Source organism: Scyliorhinus torazame, chromosome 7 (genome assembly GCF_047496885.1).
Source record: "Scyliorhinus torazame isolate Kashiwa2021f chromosome 7, sScyTor2.1, whole genome shotgun sequence".
Taxonomy (NCBI): Eukaryota; Metazoa; Chordata; class Chondrichthyes; order Carcharhiniformes; family Scyliorhinidae; genus Scyliorhinus; species Scyliorhinus torazame.
Window position 1 is genome coordinate 173,528,483 of NC_092713.1, and position 17,774 is coordinate 173,546,256.

Here is a 17,774-nt window from a genome sequence, read left to right on the forward strand (position 1 = left end):
GATACAGACCGGACATGCACCGTAATACAGACTGCACACATACAGTAATACAGACCGCACACTCATGGTCCACACCGCACACGCGCAGTAATACAGACCGCACACTCACAGTAATACAGACCGCACACTCACAGTAACACAGTCTGCAAACTCAGTGACACAGACCGCACACTCACAGTGACACAGACCGCACACTCACAGTGACACAGACCGCACACTCACGGTCCAGACCGCGCACTCTCAGTGATACAAACTGCACACTCACAGTAATACAGACAGCACACTCACAGTAACACAAACCGCGCACTTTCAGTGATACAGACCGCACACTCACAGTAATACAGACCGCACACTCACAGTAACACAGACCGCACACTCACGGTCCAGACCGCGCACTGTCAGTGATACAGACTGCAGACTCACAGTAACACAGACGGCACACTCACAGTAATACAGACCGCACACTCACAGTAATACAGTCCGCACACATGCAGTACAGAATGCACACTCACAGATCACAGACTGCACACTCACAGATCACAGACTGCACACTCACAGTAACACAGACTGCACACTCACAGTAATACAGACCGCACACTCACAGTAATACAGACCGCGCACTCACAGTAACACAGACTGCACACTCACAGTGACACAGACCGCACACTCACAGTGACACAGACCGCACACTCACAGTAATACAGACCGCACACTCACGGTCCAGACCGCGCACTCTCAGTGATACAGACTGCACACTCATAGTAACACAGACCGCACACTCACAGAAAAACAGACCGCACACTTACAGTAACACAGACTGCACACTCACAGTGACACAGACCGCACACACACACTAATACAGACTGCACACTCACAGTAATACAGACCGCACACTCACAGTAATACAGACCGCACACTCACAGTAATACAGACCGCACACTCACAGTAATACAGACCGCACACTCACAATAATACAGACCTCACATGTGCAGTACAGAATGCACACTCACAGAGCGCAGACCGCACACTCACAATGTACAGGTTGCACACTCACAGATCACAGACTGCACACTCACAGATCACAGACTGCACACTCACAGATCACAGACTGCACACTCACAGATCACAGACTGCACACTCACAATGTACAGGTTGCACACTCACAGATCACAGGCTGCACACTGACAGAGCACAGACTGCACACTCACAGTAATACAGACCGCACACTCACAGTAATACAGACCGCGCACACACACTAATACAGACTGCACACACAGCACAGACCGCACACTCACAGTAATACAGACCACACACTCACAATAATACAGACCGCACACTCACAATAATACAGACCGCACACTCACAGTAATACAGACCGCACACTCACAGTAATACAGACCGCACACTCACAATAATACAGACCGCACACTCACAGTAACACAGACCGCACACTCACAGTAATAGAGACAGCACATTCACAGTGATACAGACCGCACACTCACAGTAATACTGACCGCGCACTCACAGTAATACAGACCGCACACTCACAATAATATAGACCGCACACGTGCAGTACAGACTGCACACTCACAGAGCGCAGACCGCACACTCACAATGTACAGGTTGCACACTCACAGATCACAGAATGCACACTCACAGTTCACAGACTGCACACTCACAATGTACAGACTGCACACTCACAGATCACAGACTGCACACTCACAGTAACACAGACCGCACAGTCACGGTGATACAGACCGCACACTCACAGTAATACAGACCGCACACTCTCAGTAATACAGACCGCGCACTCACAGTGATACAGGCCGCACACTCACGGTGATACAGACCACACACACTCAGTAACACACACCGCATACTCACAGTAATACAGACCGCACACTCACAGTAATACAGACCGCACACTCACAGTAATACAGACCGCACACTCACTGTAATACAGACCGCACACTCACTGTAATACAGACCGCACACTCACAGTAATACAGACCGCACACTCACAGTAATACAGACCGCACACTCACTGTAATACAGACCGCACACTCACAGTAATACAGACCGCATACTCACAGTAATACAGACCGCGCACTCACAATAATAAACCGCACACTTGCCGTACAGACCGCACACTCACAATAATACAGACCGCACACTCACAATAATACAGACCGCACACTCACAGTAATAAACCGCACACTTGCCGTACAGACCGCACACTCACAGTAATACAGACCGCACACTCACAATAATAAACCGCACACTTGCCGTACAGACCGCACACTCACAATAATACAGACCGCACACGTGCATTACAGACTGCACACTCAGAGCACAGACTGCACACTCACAGATCAGACGGCACACTCACAGATCAGAGGCTGCACACTCACAAGAGCACAAACCGCACACTCAGTGATACAGACCGCACACTCACAGTTCAGAAAGCACTCTCTCAGTAACACAGACCGCACTCACAGTAATACAGACCGCACACTCTCAGTAACACAGACCGCACACTCACAATAATACAGACCGCACACTCACAGTAATACAGACCGCACACTCACAGTACTACAGATCGCGCACTCACAATAATATACCGCACACTTGCAGTACAGACCGCACACTCACAGTAATACAGACCGCACACTCACAATAATACAGACCGCAAACTCACAGTAACACAGACCGCACACTCACAGCGATACAGACCGCACACTCACAGTAATACAGACCGCACACTCACGGTCCAGACCGCGCACTCTCAGTGATACAGACTGCACACTCACAGTAACACAGATCGCACACTCACAGTAATACAGACCGCACACTCACAGTAATACGGACCACTCACTCAAAGTAACACACACCGCACACTCACAGTAATACAGACCGCACACTCACAGTAATACAGGCCGCACACTCACAGTAATACAGGCCGCACACTCAATAATACAGACCGCACACTCACAATAATACAGACCGCACACTCACAATAATACAGACCGCACACTCACAATAATACAGACCGCACACTCACAATAATACAGACCGCACACGCGCATTACAGACTGCACACTCAGAGCACAGACTGCACACTCACAGATCAGAGGCTGCACACTCACAAGAGCACAAACTGCACACTCACAGTAACAGACTGCACACTCACAGTAATACAGACCGCACACTCTCAGTAACACAGACCGCACACTCACAGTAACACAGGCCGCACACTTACAGTAACACAGGCCGCACACTCACAGTGACACAGACCGCACACTCACAGTGACACAGACCGCACACTCACAGTGATACAGATCGCTCCCTCACAGTAATACAGACAGCACACTCACAGTAATACAGACCGCACATTCACAGTAACACAGACCGCACACTCACAGTAACACAGACCGCACACTCACAGTAACACAGACCGCACACTCACAGTAACACAGACCGCACACTCTCGGTCCAGACCGCGCACTCTCAGTGATACAGACTGCACACTCACAGATCACAGACTGCACACTCACAATGTACAGGTTGCACACTCACAGATCACAGACCTCACACTCACAGTAACACAGACCGCACAATCACAGTAATACAGACCGCACACTCTGTGATACAGACCGCTCACTCTGTGATACAGACCGCACACTCAGTCATACAGACCCCACATTCACAGTAATACGGACCGCACACTCACAGTAATACAGACCGCACACTCACAGTAATACAGACCGCACACTCACAATAATACAGACCGCACACTCACAGTAATACAGATCGCATACTGACAGTGATACAGACCGCACACTCACAGTAACACAGACCGCACACTCACAGTAATACAGACCGCACACTCACAATAATACAGACCGCACACTCAGTGATACAGACCGCACACTCACAGTAACATAGACCGCACACTCACAGTAATACAGACCGCACACTCACAGTAATACAGACAGCACACACTCAGTAATACAGACCGCACACTCACTGTAATCCAGACCGCACACTCACGGTCCAGACCGCACACTCACGGTCCAGACCGCACACTCTCAGTAATACAGACCGCACACTCTCAGTGATACAGACCGCACACTCTCAGTGATACAGACCGCACACTCACAGTGATACAGATCGCACACTCACAATAATACAGACCGCACACTCACAGTAACACAGACCGCACACTCACAGTAATACAGACCGCACACTCACAGTGATACAGACCGCACACTCACAGTGACACAGACCGCACACTCACAGTAATACAGACCGCACACACTCAGTAATACAGACAGCACACTCACAATAATACAGACCGCGCACGTGCAGTACAGAATGCACACTCACAGAGCGCAGACCGCACACTCACAGATGACAGACTGCACACTCACAATGTACAGGTTGAACACTCACTGACCACAGACTGCACACTCACAGATCACAGACTGCACACTCACAATATACAGATTGCACACTCACAGATCACATGCTGCACACTCACAATGTACAGATTGCACACTCACAGATCACAGACTGCACACTCACAGTAACACAGACCGCACACTCACAGTAACACAGACCGCACACTCAAAGTAACACACACCGCACACTCACAGTAACACAGACTGCACACTCACGGTGATACAGACCGCACACACTCAGAAATACAGACCGCACATTCACAGTAATACAGACCGCACACTCACGGTCCTGACCGCACACTCTCAGTGATACAGACTGCACACTCACAGTGATACAGACCGCACACTCACGGTCCAGACCGCACACTCACAGTGATACAGACCGCACACTGACAGTAATACAGACCGCACACACTCAGTAATACAGACCGCACACACTCAGTAATACAGACCGCACACTCACAGTAATACAGACCGCACACTCTCAGTAATACAGACCGCACACTCACAGTAATACAGATCGCACACTCACAGTAATACAGACCGCACACTCAAAGTAACACACACCGCACACTCACAGTAACACAGACTGCACACTCACGGTGATACAGACCGCACACACTCAGAAATACAGACCGCACACTCACAGTAATACAGACCGCACACTCACAGTAATACAGACCGCACACTCACAGTAATACAGACCGCACACGTGCAGTACAGAATGCACACTCACAGAGCGCAGACCGCACACTCACAGATGACAGACTGCACACTCACAATATACAGGTTGCACACTCACAGATCACAGACTGCTCACTCACAATGTACAGGTTGCACACTCACAGATCACAGACTGCACACTCACAGAGCACAGACTGCACACTCACAGAGCACAGACTGCACACTCACAGAGCACAGACTGCACACTCACAGTAACACAGACCGCACACTCACAGTAATACAGACCACACACTCTGTGATACAGACCGCACACTCTGTGATACAGACCGCACACTCTCAGTCATACAGACCACACACTCACAGTAATACAGACCGCACACTCACAGTACTACAGACTGCGCACTCACAGTAATACAGACCGCACACACTCAGTAACACAGACCGCACACTCACGGTCCAGACCGCACACTCTCAGTGATACAGACCGCACACTCACAGTGATACAGACCGCACACTCACGGTCCAGACCGCACACTCACAGTGATACAGACCGCACACTGACAGTAATACAGACCGCGCACACTCAGTAGTACAGACCGCACACTCACAGTAATACAGACCGCACACTGACAGTAATACAGACCGCACACACTCAGTAATACAGACCGCACACTCACAGTAATACAGACCGCACTCACAGTAATACAGACCGCACACTCACATTAATACAGACCGCACACTCACAATAATACAGACCGCACACGTGCAGTACAGAATGCACACTCACAATATACAGGTTGCACACTCACAGATTACAGACTGCACACTCACAATGTACAGGTTGCACACTCACCGATCACAGACTGCACACTCACAGAGCACAGACTGCACACTCACAGTAACACAGACCGCACACTCACAGTAAAACAGACCGCACACTCACAGTAATAGACCGCACACTTGCAGTACAGACCGCACACTCACAGTAATACAGACCGCACACACTCAGTAATACAGACTGCACACTCACAGTAACACAGATCGCACACTCACAGTAATACAGACCGCACACTCACAGTAATACAGACCGCACACTCACAGTAATACAGACCGCACACTCACAGTAATACAGACCGCACACTCACAATAATACAGACCGCACACGTGCAGTACAGAATGCACACTCACAGTAAAACAGACCGCACACTCACAATATACAGGTTGCACACTCACCGATCACAGACTGCACACTCACAGAGCACAGACCGCACACTCACAGTAAAACAGACCGCACACTCACAGTAATAGACCGCACACTTGCAGTACAGACCGCACACTCACAGTAATACAGAACGCACAATCACAATAATACAGACCGCACACTCTCAGTAATACAGACCACATACTCACAGTAATACAGACCACACACTCACTGTCCAGACCGCACACTCACAGTAACACAGACCGCACACTCACAGCGATACAGACTGCACACAGTGATACAGACCGCACACTCACAGTAATACAGACCGCACACTCACAGTAATACAGACCGCACACTCAGTGATACAGACCGCACACTCACAGTAACACAGACCGCACACACTCAGTAATACAGACCGCACACTCACTGTAATACCGACCGCACACTCACGGTCCAGACCGCACACTCACGGTCCAGACCGCACACTCTGTGATACAGGCCGCACACTCTCAGTGATACAGACCGCACACTCACAGTGATACAGACCGCACACTCACAGTGACACAGACCGCACACTCACAGTAATACAGACCGCACACTCACAGTAATACAGACCGCACACACTCAGGAATACAGACAGCACACTCACAATAATACAGACCGCGCACGTGCAGTACAGAATGCACACTCACAGATGACAGACTGCACACTCACAATATACAGGTTGCACACTCACAGATCACAGACTGCACACTCACAATGTACAGGTTGCACACGCACAGATCACAGACTGCACACTCACAGAGCACAGACTGCCCACTCACAGAGCACAGACTGCACACTCAGAGCACAGACTGCACACTCAGAGCACAGACTGCACACTCAGAGCACAGACTGCACACTCACAGTAACACAGACCACACACTCACAGTAACACAGACCGCACACTCACAGTAATACAGACCGCACACTCACGGTAATACAGACCGCACACTCACAGTAATACAGACCGTACACTCACAGTAATACTGACCACTCACTCAAAGTAACACACACCGCACACGCACAGTAATACAGACCGCACACTCACAGTAATACAGACCGCACACTCAGTAATACACACCGCACACTCACAGTAATACAGACCGCACACGTGCAGTACAGAATGCACACTCACAGAGCGCAGACCACTCACTCACAGCACAGACCGCGCACTCACAGTCATACAGACCCCACACTCACAGTACGACAGACCGCGCACTCACAATAATAGACCGCACACTTGCAGTACAGACCACACACTCACAGTAATACAGACCGCACACTCACAATAATACATACCGCACACTCACAGTAACACAGACCGCACACTCACAGCGATACAGACCGCACACTCACAGCGATACAGACCGCACACACAGTGATACAGACCGCACACTCACAGTAATACAGACCGCACACTCACAGTAATACAGACCGCACACTCACAGTAACACAGACCGCACACTCACGGTCCAGACCGCGCACTCTCAGTGATACAGACTGCACACTCACAGTAACACAGATCGCACACTCACAGTAATACAGACCGCACACTCACAGTAATACGGACCCCTCACTCAAAGTAACAAACACCACACACTCACAGTAACACAGACCGCTCACTCACAGTCCAGACCGCGCACTCTCAGTGATACAGACTGCACACTCACAGTAACACAGATCGCACACTCACAGTAATACAGACCGCACACTCACGGTGATACAGACCGCACACACTCAGTAATACAGACCGCATACTCACAGTAATACAGACCGCACACTCGCAGCACAGACCGCACACTCACGTTAATGCAGACCGCACACTCACAGTAATACAGACCGCACACTCACAGTAATACAGACCGCACACTCGCAGCACAGACCGCACACTCACGTTAATGCAGACCGCACACTTACAGTAACACAGGCCGCACACTCACAGTAACACAGACCGCACACTCACAGTAACACAGACCGCATACTCACAGTAATACAGACCGCACACTCACAATAATACAGACCGCACACTCACAGTAACACAGACCGCACACTCACAGTAATACAGACCGCACACTCACAGTGATACAGACCGCATACTCACAGTAACACAGACCGCACACTCACACTAATACAGACCACACACTCACAGTAATACAGACCGCACACACTCAGTAATACAGACCGCACACTCACAGTAACACAGACCGCACACTCACAGTAATACAGACCACACACTCACAGTAATACAGACCGCACACACTCAGTAATACAGACCGCACACTCACTGTAATACAGACCGCACACTCACAGTAATACAGACCGCACACTCACAGTAACACAGACCGCACACTCACAGTAATACAGACCGCACACTCACGGTCCAGGCCGCGCACTCTCAGTGATACAGACTGCACACTCACAGTAATACTGACCGCACACTCACAGTAATACAGACCGCACACTCACAGATCACAGACTGCACACTCACAATGTACAGGTTGCACACTCACAGATCACAGACTGCACATTCACAGAGCACAGACTGCACACTCACAGTAACACAGACCGCACACTCACAGCACAGACCGCACACTCAGTCATACAGACACCACACTCACAGTAATACAGACCGCACACTCACAGTAATACAGACCGCACACTCACAGTAATACAGACGGCGCACACTCAGTAATACAGACCGCACACACAGCACAGACCGCACACTCACAGTAATACAGACCGCACACTCTCAGTACTACAGACCGCGCACTCACAATAATAGACCGCACACTTGCAGTACGGACCGCACACTCACAGTAATACAGACCGCACACTCACAATAATACAGACCGCACACTCACAGTAATACAGACCGCACACTCACAGTGATACAGACCGCACACTCACAGTAACACAGACCGCACACTCACAGTAATACAGACCGCACACTCACAGTAATACAGACCGCACACTCACAGTAATACAGACCGCACACACTCAGTAATACAGACCGCACACTCACTGTAATACAGACCGCACACTCACAGTAACACAGACCGCACACTGACGGTCCAGACCGCGCACTCTCAGTGATACAGACTGCACACTCACAGTAATATAGACCGCGCACTCACAGTAATACAGACCGCGCACTTACAGTAATACAGACCGCGCATTCACAGTCATACAGGCCGCGCACTCACAGTAATACAGACCACGCACTCACAGTAATACAGACCACGCACTCACAGTAATACAGACCGCGCACTCACAGTAATACAGACCGCGCACTCACAGTAATACAGACCGCACACTCAACAATACAGACCGCACACTCACAACAATACAGACCGCACACTCACAGTAATACAGACCGCACACTCACAGTAATACAGACCGCACACTCACAGTAACACAGACCGCACACTCACAGTAACACAGACCGCACACTCACAGTAACACAGACCGCACACTCACAGTAACACAGACCGCACACTCACGGTCCAGACCGCGCACTCTCAGTGATACAGACACTCACAGTAATACTGACCGCACACTCACAGTAATACAGACCGCACACTCACAGATCACAGACTGCACACTCACAATGTACAGGTTGCACACTCACAGATCACAGACTGCACATTCACAGAGCACAGACTGCACACTCACAGAAACACAGACCGCACACTCACAGTAATACAGACCGCTCACTCACAGCACAGACCGCACACTCAGTCATACAGACCCCACACTCACAGTAATACAGACCGCACACTCAGTAATACAGACCGCACACTCACAGTAATACAGACCGCACACGTGCAGTACAGAATGCACACTCACAGAGCGCAGACCGCTCACTCACAGCACAGACCGCGCACTCACAGTCATACAGACCCCACACTCACAGTACGACAGACCGCGCACTCACAATAATAGACCGCACACTTGCAGTACAGACCACACACTCACAGTAATACAGACCGCACACTCACAATAATACATACCGCACACTCACAGTAACACAGACCGCACACTCACAGCGATACAGACCGCACACTCACAGCGATACAGACCGCACACACAGTGATACAGACCGCACACTCACGGTCCAGACCGCGCACTCTCAGTGATACAGACTGCACACTCACAGTAACACAGATCGCACACTCACAGTAATACAGACCGCACACTCACAGTAATACTGACCACTCACTCAAAGTAACAAACACCGCACACTCACAGTAACACAGACCGCTCACTCACAGTCCAGACCGCGCACTCTCAGTGATACAGACTGCACACTCACAGTAACACAGATCGCACACTCACAGTAATACAGACCGCACACTCACGGTGATACAGACCGCACACACTCAGTAATACAGACCGCATACTCACAGTAATACAGACCGCACACTCGCAGCACAGACCGCACACTCACGTTAATGCAGACCGCACACTTACAGTAACACAGGCCGCACACTCACAGTAACACAGACCGCACACTCACAGTAACACAGACCGCATACTCACAGTAATACAGACCGCACACTCACAATAATACAGACCGCACACTCACAGTAACACAGACCGCACACTCACAGTAATACAGACCGCACACTCACAGTGATACAGACCGCATACTCACAGTAACACAGACCGCACACTCACAGTAATACAGACCACACACTCACAGTAATAGACCGCACACACTCAGTAATACAGACCGCACACTCACAGTAACACAGACCGCACACTCACAGTAATACAGACCACACACTCACAGTAATACAGACCGCACACACTCAGTAATACAGACCGCACACTCACTGTAATACAGACCGCACACTCACTGTAATACAGACCGCACACTCACAGTAACACAGACCGCACACTCACAGTAATACAGACCGCACACTCACGGTCCAGGCCGCGCACTCTCAGTGATACAGACTGCACACTCACAGTAATACTGACCGCACACTCACAGTAATACAGACCGCACACTCACAGATCACAGACTGCACACTCACAATGTACAGGTTGCACACTCACAGATCACAGACTGCACATTCACAGAGCACAGACTGCACACTCACAGTAACACAGACCGCACACTCACAGCACAGACCGCACACTCAGTCATACAGACACCACACTCACAGTAATACAGACCGCACACTCACAGTAATACAGACCGCACACTCACAGTAATACAGACGGCGCACACTCAGTAATACAGACCGCACACACAGCACAGACCGCACACTCACAGTAATACAGACCGCGCACTCACAATAATAGACCGCACACTTGCAGTACGGACCGCACACTCACAGTAATACAGACCGCACACTCACAATAATACAGACCGCACACTCACAGTAATACAGACCGCACACTCACAGTGATACAGACCGCACACTCACAGTAACACAGACCGCACACTCACAGTAATACAGACCGCACACTCACAGTAATACAGACCGCACACTCACAGTAATACAGACCGCACACACTCAGTAATACAGACCGCACACTCACTGTAATACAGACCGCACACTCACAGTAACACAGACCGCACACTGACGGTCCAGACCGCGCACTCTCAGTGATACAGACTGCACACTCACAGTAATATAGACCGCGCACTCACAGTAATACAGACCGCGCACTTACAGTAATACAGACCGCGCATTCACAGTCATACAGGCCGCGCACTCACAGTAATACAGACCACGCACTCACAGTAATACAGACCGCGCACTCACAGTAATACAGACCGCGCACTCACAGTAATACAGACCGCACACTCAACAATACAGACCGCACACTCACAACAATACAGACCGCACACTCACAGTAATACAGACCGCACACTCACAGTAACACAGACCGCACACTCACAGTAACACAGACCGCACACTCACAGTAACACAGACCGCACACTCACAGTAACACAGACCGCACACTCACGGTCCAGACCGCGCACTCTCAGTGATACAGACACTCACAGTAATACTGACCGCACACTCACAGTAATACAGACCGCACACTCACAGATCACAGACTGCACACTCACAATGTACAGGTTGCACACTCACAGATCACAGACTGCACATTCACAGAGCACAGACTGCACACTCACAGAAACACAGACCGCACACTCACAGTAATACAGACCGCACACTAACAGTACTACAGACCGCGCACTCACAATAATAGACCGCACACTTGCAGTACACACCGCACACTCACAGTAATACAGACCGCACACTCACAGTAACACAGACCACACACTCACAGTAATACAGACCGCACACTCACAGTGATACAGACCGCACACTCACAGTAACACAGCCCGCACACTCACAGTAATACAGACCGCACACTCACAGTAATACAGACCGCACACACTCAGTAATACAGACCGCACACTCACAGTAACACAGACCGCACACTCACAGTAACACAGACCGCACACTCACGGTCCAGACCGCGCACTCTCAGTGATACAGACTGCACACTCACAGTAATACAGACCGCGCACTTACAGTAATACAGACCGCGCATTCACAGTCATTCAGGCCGCGCACTCACAGTAACACAGGCCGCGCACTCACAGTAATGCAGACCGCACACTCACAACAATACAGACCGCACACGTGCAGTACAGACTGCACACACAGAGCGTAGACCGCACACTCCTCAGAGCACAGACTGGACACTCACAGGTGACAGACTGCACACTCACAGATCACAGACCGCACACTCACAGATCACAGACTGCACACTCACAATGTACAGGTTGCACACTCACAGATCACAGACCGCACACTCACAGATCACAGACTGCACACTCACAGATCACAGACTGCACACTCACAGATCACAGACTGCACACTCACAGATCACAGACTGCACACTCACAATGTACAGGTTGCACACTCACAGATCACAGACTGCACACTCACAGATCACAGACTGCACACTCAGAGCACAGACTGCACACTCACAGTAACACAGACCGCACACTCACCGTAATACAGACCGCACACTCTGTGATACAGACCGCTCACTCACAGCACAGACCGCACACTCACAGTCATACAGACCGCACACTCACAGTAATACAGACCGCACACTCACGGTGATACAGACCGCACACACTCAGTAATACAGACCGCATACTCACAGTAATACAGACCGCACACTCGCAGCACAGACCGCACACTCACGTTAATGCAGACCGCACACTTACAGTAACACAGGCCGCACACTCACAGTAACACAGACCGCACACTCACAGTAACACAGACCGCATACTCACAGTAATACAGACCGCACACTCACAATAATACAGACCGCACACTCACAGTAACACAGACCGCACACTCACAGTAATACAGACCGCACACTCACAGTGATACAGACCGCATACTCACAGTAACACAGACCGCACACTCACAGTAATACAGACCACACACTCACAGTAATAGACCGCACACACTCAGTAATACAGACCGCACACTCACAGTAACACAGACCGCACACTCACAGTAATACAGACCACACACTCACAGTAATACAGACCGCACACACTCAGTAATACAGACCGCACACTCACTGTAATACAGACCGCACACTCACTGTAATACAGACCGCACACTCACAGTAACACAGACCGCACACTCACAGTAATACAGACCGCACACTCACGGTCCAGGCCGCGCACTCTCAGTGATACAGACTGCACACTCACAGTAATACTGACCGCACACTCACAGTAATACAGACCGCACACTCACAGATCACAGACTGCACACTCACAATGTACAGGTTGCACACTCACAGATCACAGACTGCACATTCACAGAGCACAGACTGCACACTCACAGTAACACAGACCGCACACTCACAGCACAGACCGCACACTCAGTCATACAGACACCACACTCACAGTAATACAGACCGCACACTCACAGTAATACAGACCGCACACTCACAGTAATACAGACGGCGCACACTCAGTAATACAGACCGCACACACAGCACAGACCGCACACTCACAGTAATACAGACCGCGCACTCACAATAATAGACCGCACACTTGCAGTACGGACCGCACACTCACAGTAATACAGACCGCACACTCACAATAATACAGACCGCACACTCACAGTAATACAGACCGCACACTCACAGTGATACAGACCGCACACTCACAGTAACACAGACCGCACACTCACAGTAATACAGACCGCACACTCACAGTAATACAGACCGCACACTCACAGTAATACAGACCGCACACACTCAGTAATACAGACCGCACACTCACTGTAATACAGACCGCACACTCACAGTAACACAGACCGCACACTGACGGTCCAGACCGCGCACTCTCAGTGATACAGACTGCACACTCACAGTAATATAGACCGCGCACTCACAGTAATACAGACCGCGCACTTACAGTAATACAGACCGCGCATTCACAGTCATACAGGCCGCGCACTCACAGTAATACAGACCACGCACTCACAGTAATACAGACCGCGCACTCACAGTAATACAGACCGCGCACTCACAGTAATACAGACCGCACACTCAACAATACAGACCGCACACTCACAACAATACAGACCGCACACTCACAGTAATACAGACCGCACACTCACAGTAACACAGACCGCACACTCACAGTAACACAGACCGCACACTCACAGTAACACAGACCGCACACTCACGGTCCAGACCGCGCACTCTCAGTGATACAGACACTCACAGTAATACTGACCGCACACTCACAGTAATACAGACCGCACACTCACAGATCACAGACTGCACACTCACAATGTACAGGTTGCACACTCACAGATCACAGACTGCACATTCACAGAGCACAGACTGCACACTCACAGAAACACAGACCGCACACTCACAGTAATACAGACCGCACACTAACAGTACTACAGACCGCGCACTCACAATAATAGACCGCACACTTGCAGTACACACCGCACACTCACAGTAATACAGACCGCACACTCACAGTAACACAGACCACACACTCACAGTAATACAGACCGCACACTCACAGTGATACAGACCGCACACTCACAGTAACACAGCCCGCACACTCACAGTAATACAGACCGCACACACTCAGTAATACAGACCGCACACTCACAGTAACACAGACCGCACACTCACAGTAACACAGACCGCACACTCACGGTCCAGACCGCGCACTCTCAGTGATACAGACTGCACACTCACAGTAATACAGACCGCGCACTTACAGTAATACAGACCGCGCATTCACAGTCATTCAGGCCGCGCACTCACAGTAACACAGGCCGCGCACTCACAGTAATGCAGACCGCACACTCACAACAATACAGACCGCACACGTGCAGTACAGACTGCACACACAGAGCGTAGACCGCACACTCCTCAGAGCACAGACTGGACACTCACAGGTGACAGACTGCACACTCACAGATCACAGACCGCACACTCACAGATCACAGACTGCACACTCACAATGTACAGGTTGCACACTCACAGATCACAGACCGCACACTCACAGATCACAGACTGCACACTCACAGATCACAGACTGCACACTCACAGATCACAGACTGCACACTCACAGATCACAGACTGCACACTCACAATGTACAGGTTGCACACTCACAGATCACAGACTGCACACTCACAGATCACAGACTGCACACTCAGAGCACAGACTGCACACTCACAGTAACACAGACCGCACACTCACCGTAATACAGACCGCACACTCTGTGATACAGACCGCTCACTCACAGCACAGACCGCACACTCACAGTCATACAGACCGCACACTCACAGTAATACAGACCGCACACTCACAGTAATACAGACCGCACACTCACAGTAATACAGACCGCACACACTCAGTAATACAGACCGCATACTCACAGTAATACAGACCGCACACTCACAGTAATACAGACCACACACTCACAGTAATACAGACCACACACTTACAGCACAGACCGCACACTCACAATAATACAGACCGCACACTCACAATAATACAGACCGCACACTCACAATAATACAGACCGCACACTCACAGTAATACAGACCGCACACACTCAGTAATACAGACCGCATACTCACAGTAATACAGACCGCACACTCACAGTAATACAGACCGCACACTCACAGTAATACAGACCGCACACACTCAGTAATACAGACCGCATACTCACAGTAATACAGACCGCACACTCACAGTAATACAGACCGCACACTCACAGTAATACAGACCACACACTTACAGCACAGACCGCACACTCACAGTAATACAGACCGCACACTCACAGTAATACAGACCGCATACTCACAGTAATACAGACCGCACACACTCAGTAATACACACCGCATACTCACAGTAATACAGACCGCACACTCACAGTAATACAGACCGCACACTCACAGTAATACAGACCACACACTTACAGCACAGACCGCACACTCACAGTAACACAGACCGCACACTCACAGTAATACAGACCGCACACTCACAGTAATACAGACCGCACACTCACAATAATACAGACCGCACACGTGCAGTACAGAATGCACACTCACAGATCAGAGGCTGCACACTCACAAGAGCACAGGCTGCACATTCACAAGAGCACAGGCTGCACACTCACAGTGATACAGGCCGCACACTCACAGTCCATACCGCGCACACTCAGTCCAGACCGCACACTCACAGTAATACAGACTGCACACTCACAGATCAGACCGCACAATCACAGATCAGAGGCTGCACACTCACAAGAGCACAGGCTGCACACTCACAAAGTACAGGCTGCACACTCACGGAGTGATGCACGATCAATTGAACAAAGACTGGAGTTGGAGACAATTGAGGCTTTGTTGCTCTAAGATGTGTGGCCTCCTACAGCAGCTGGCAAAATGGCTGCTGAATGGAGGACACGCATATTTATTCTCCGCCTACTGGGCAGAGCCAGCAGACAGGTGGAATACTATATACAGCAATGAATCTATATTTACAGTATTTGAGCAGACAAAAAGATGTCTTTTTAAGTCCGGCGGACCAGTTAGGGGTTTAACCGGTCCAGTGCCTTGATGTTCCGCTGGGAGTGACGTAGTGGTGGCAGCGATGCCGATGCTGGCCCGATGTTCGGTGACTCCAGGAGCGTGCCGAAATCCTCTTCATCCTCAGGCGTGGGCAGGGGAAGGACGGATGATCCTGGTGGGGTTAATGCTGGGAGAGCCGGGGGAGGGGAGGTTGGGCCGGGCCGGAGGGGTGTGCGTGTGTGGAACCTGCTGGTGCCAGGTCCGAGGGA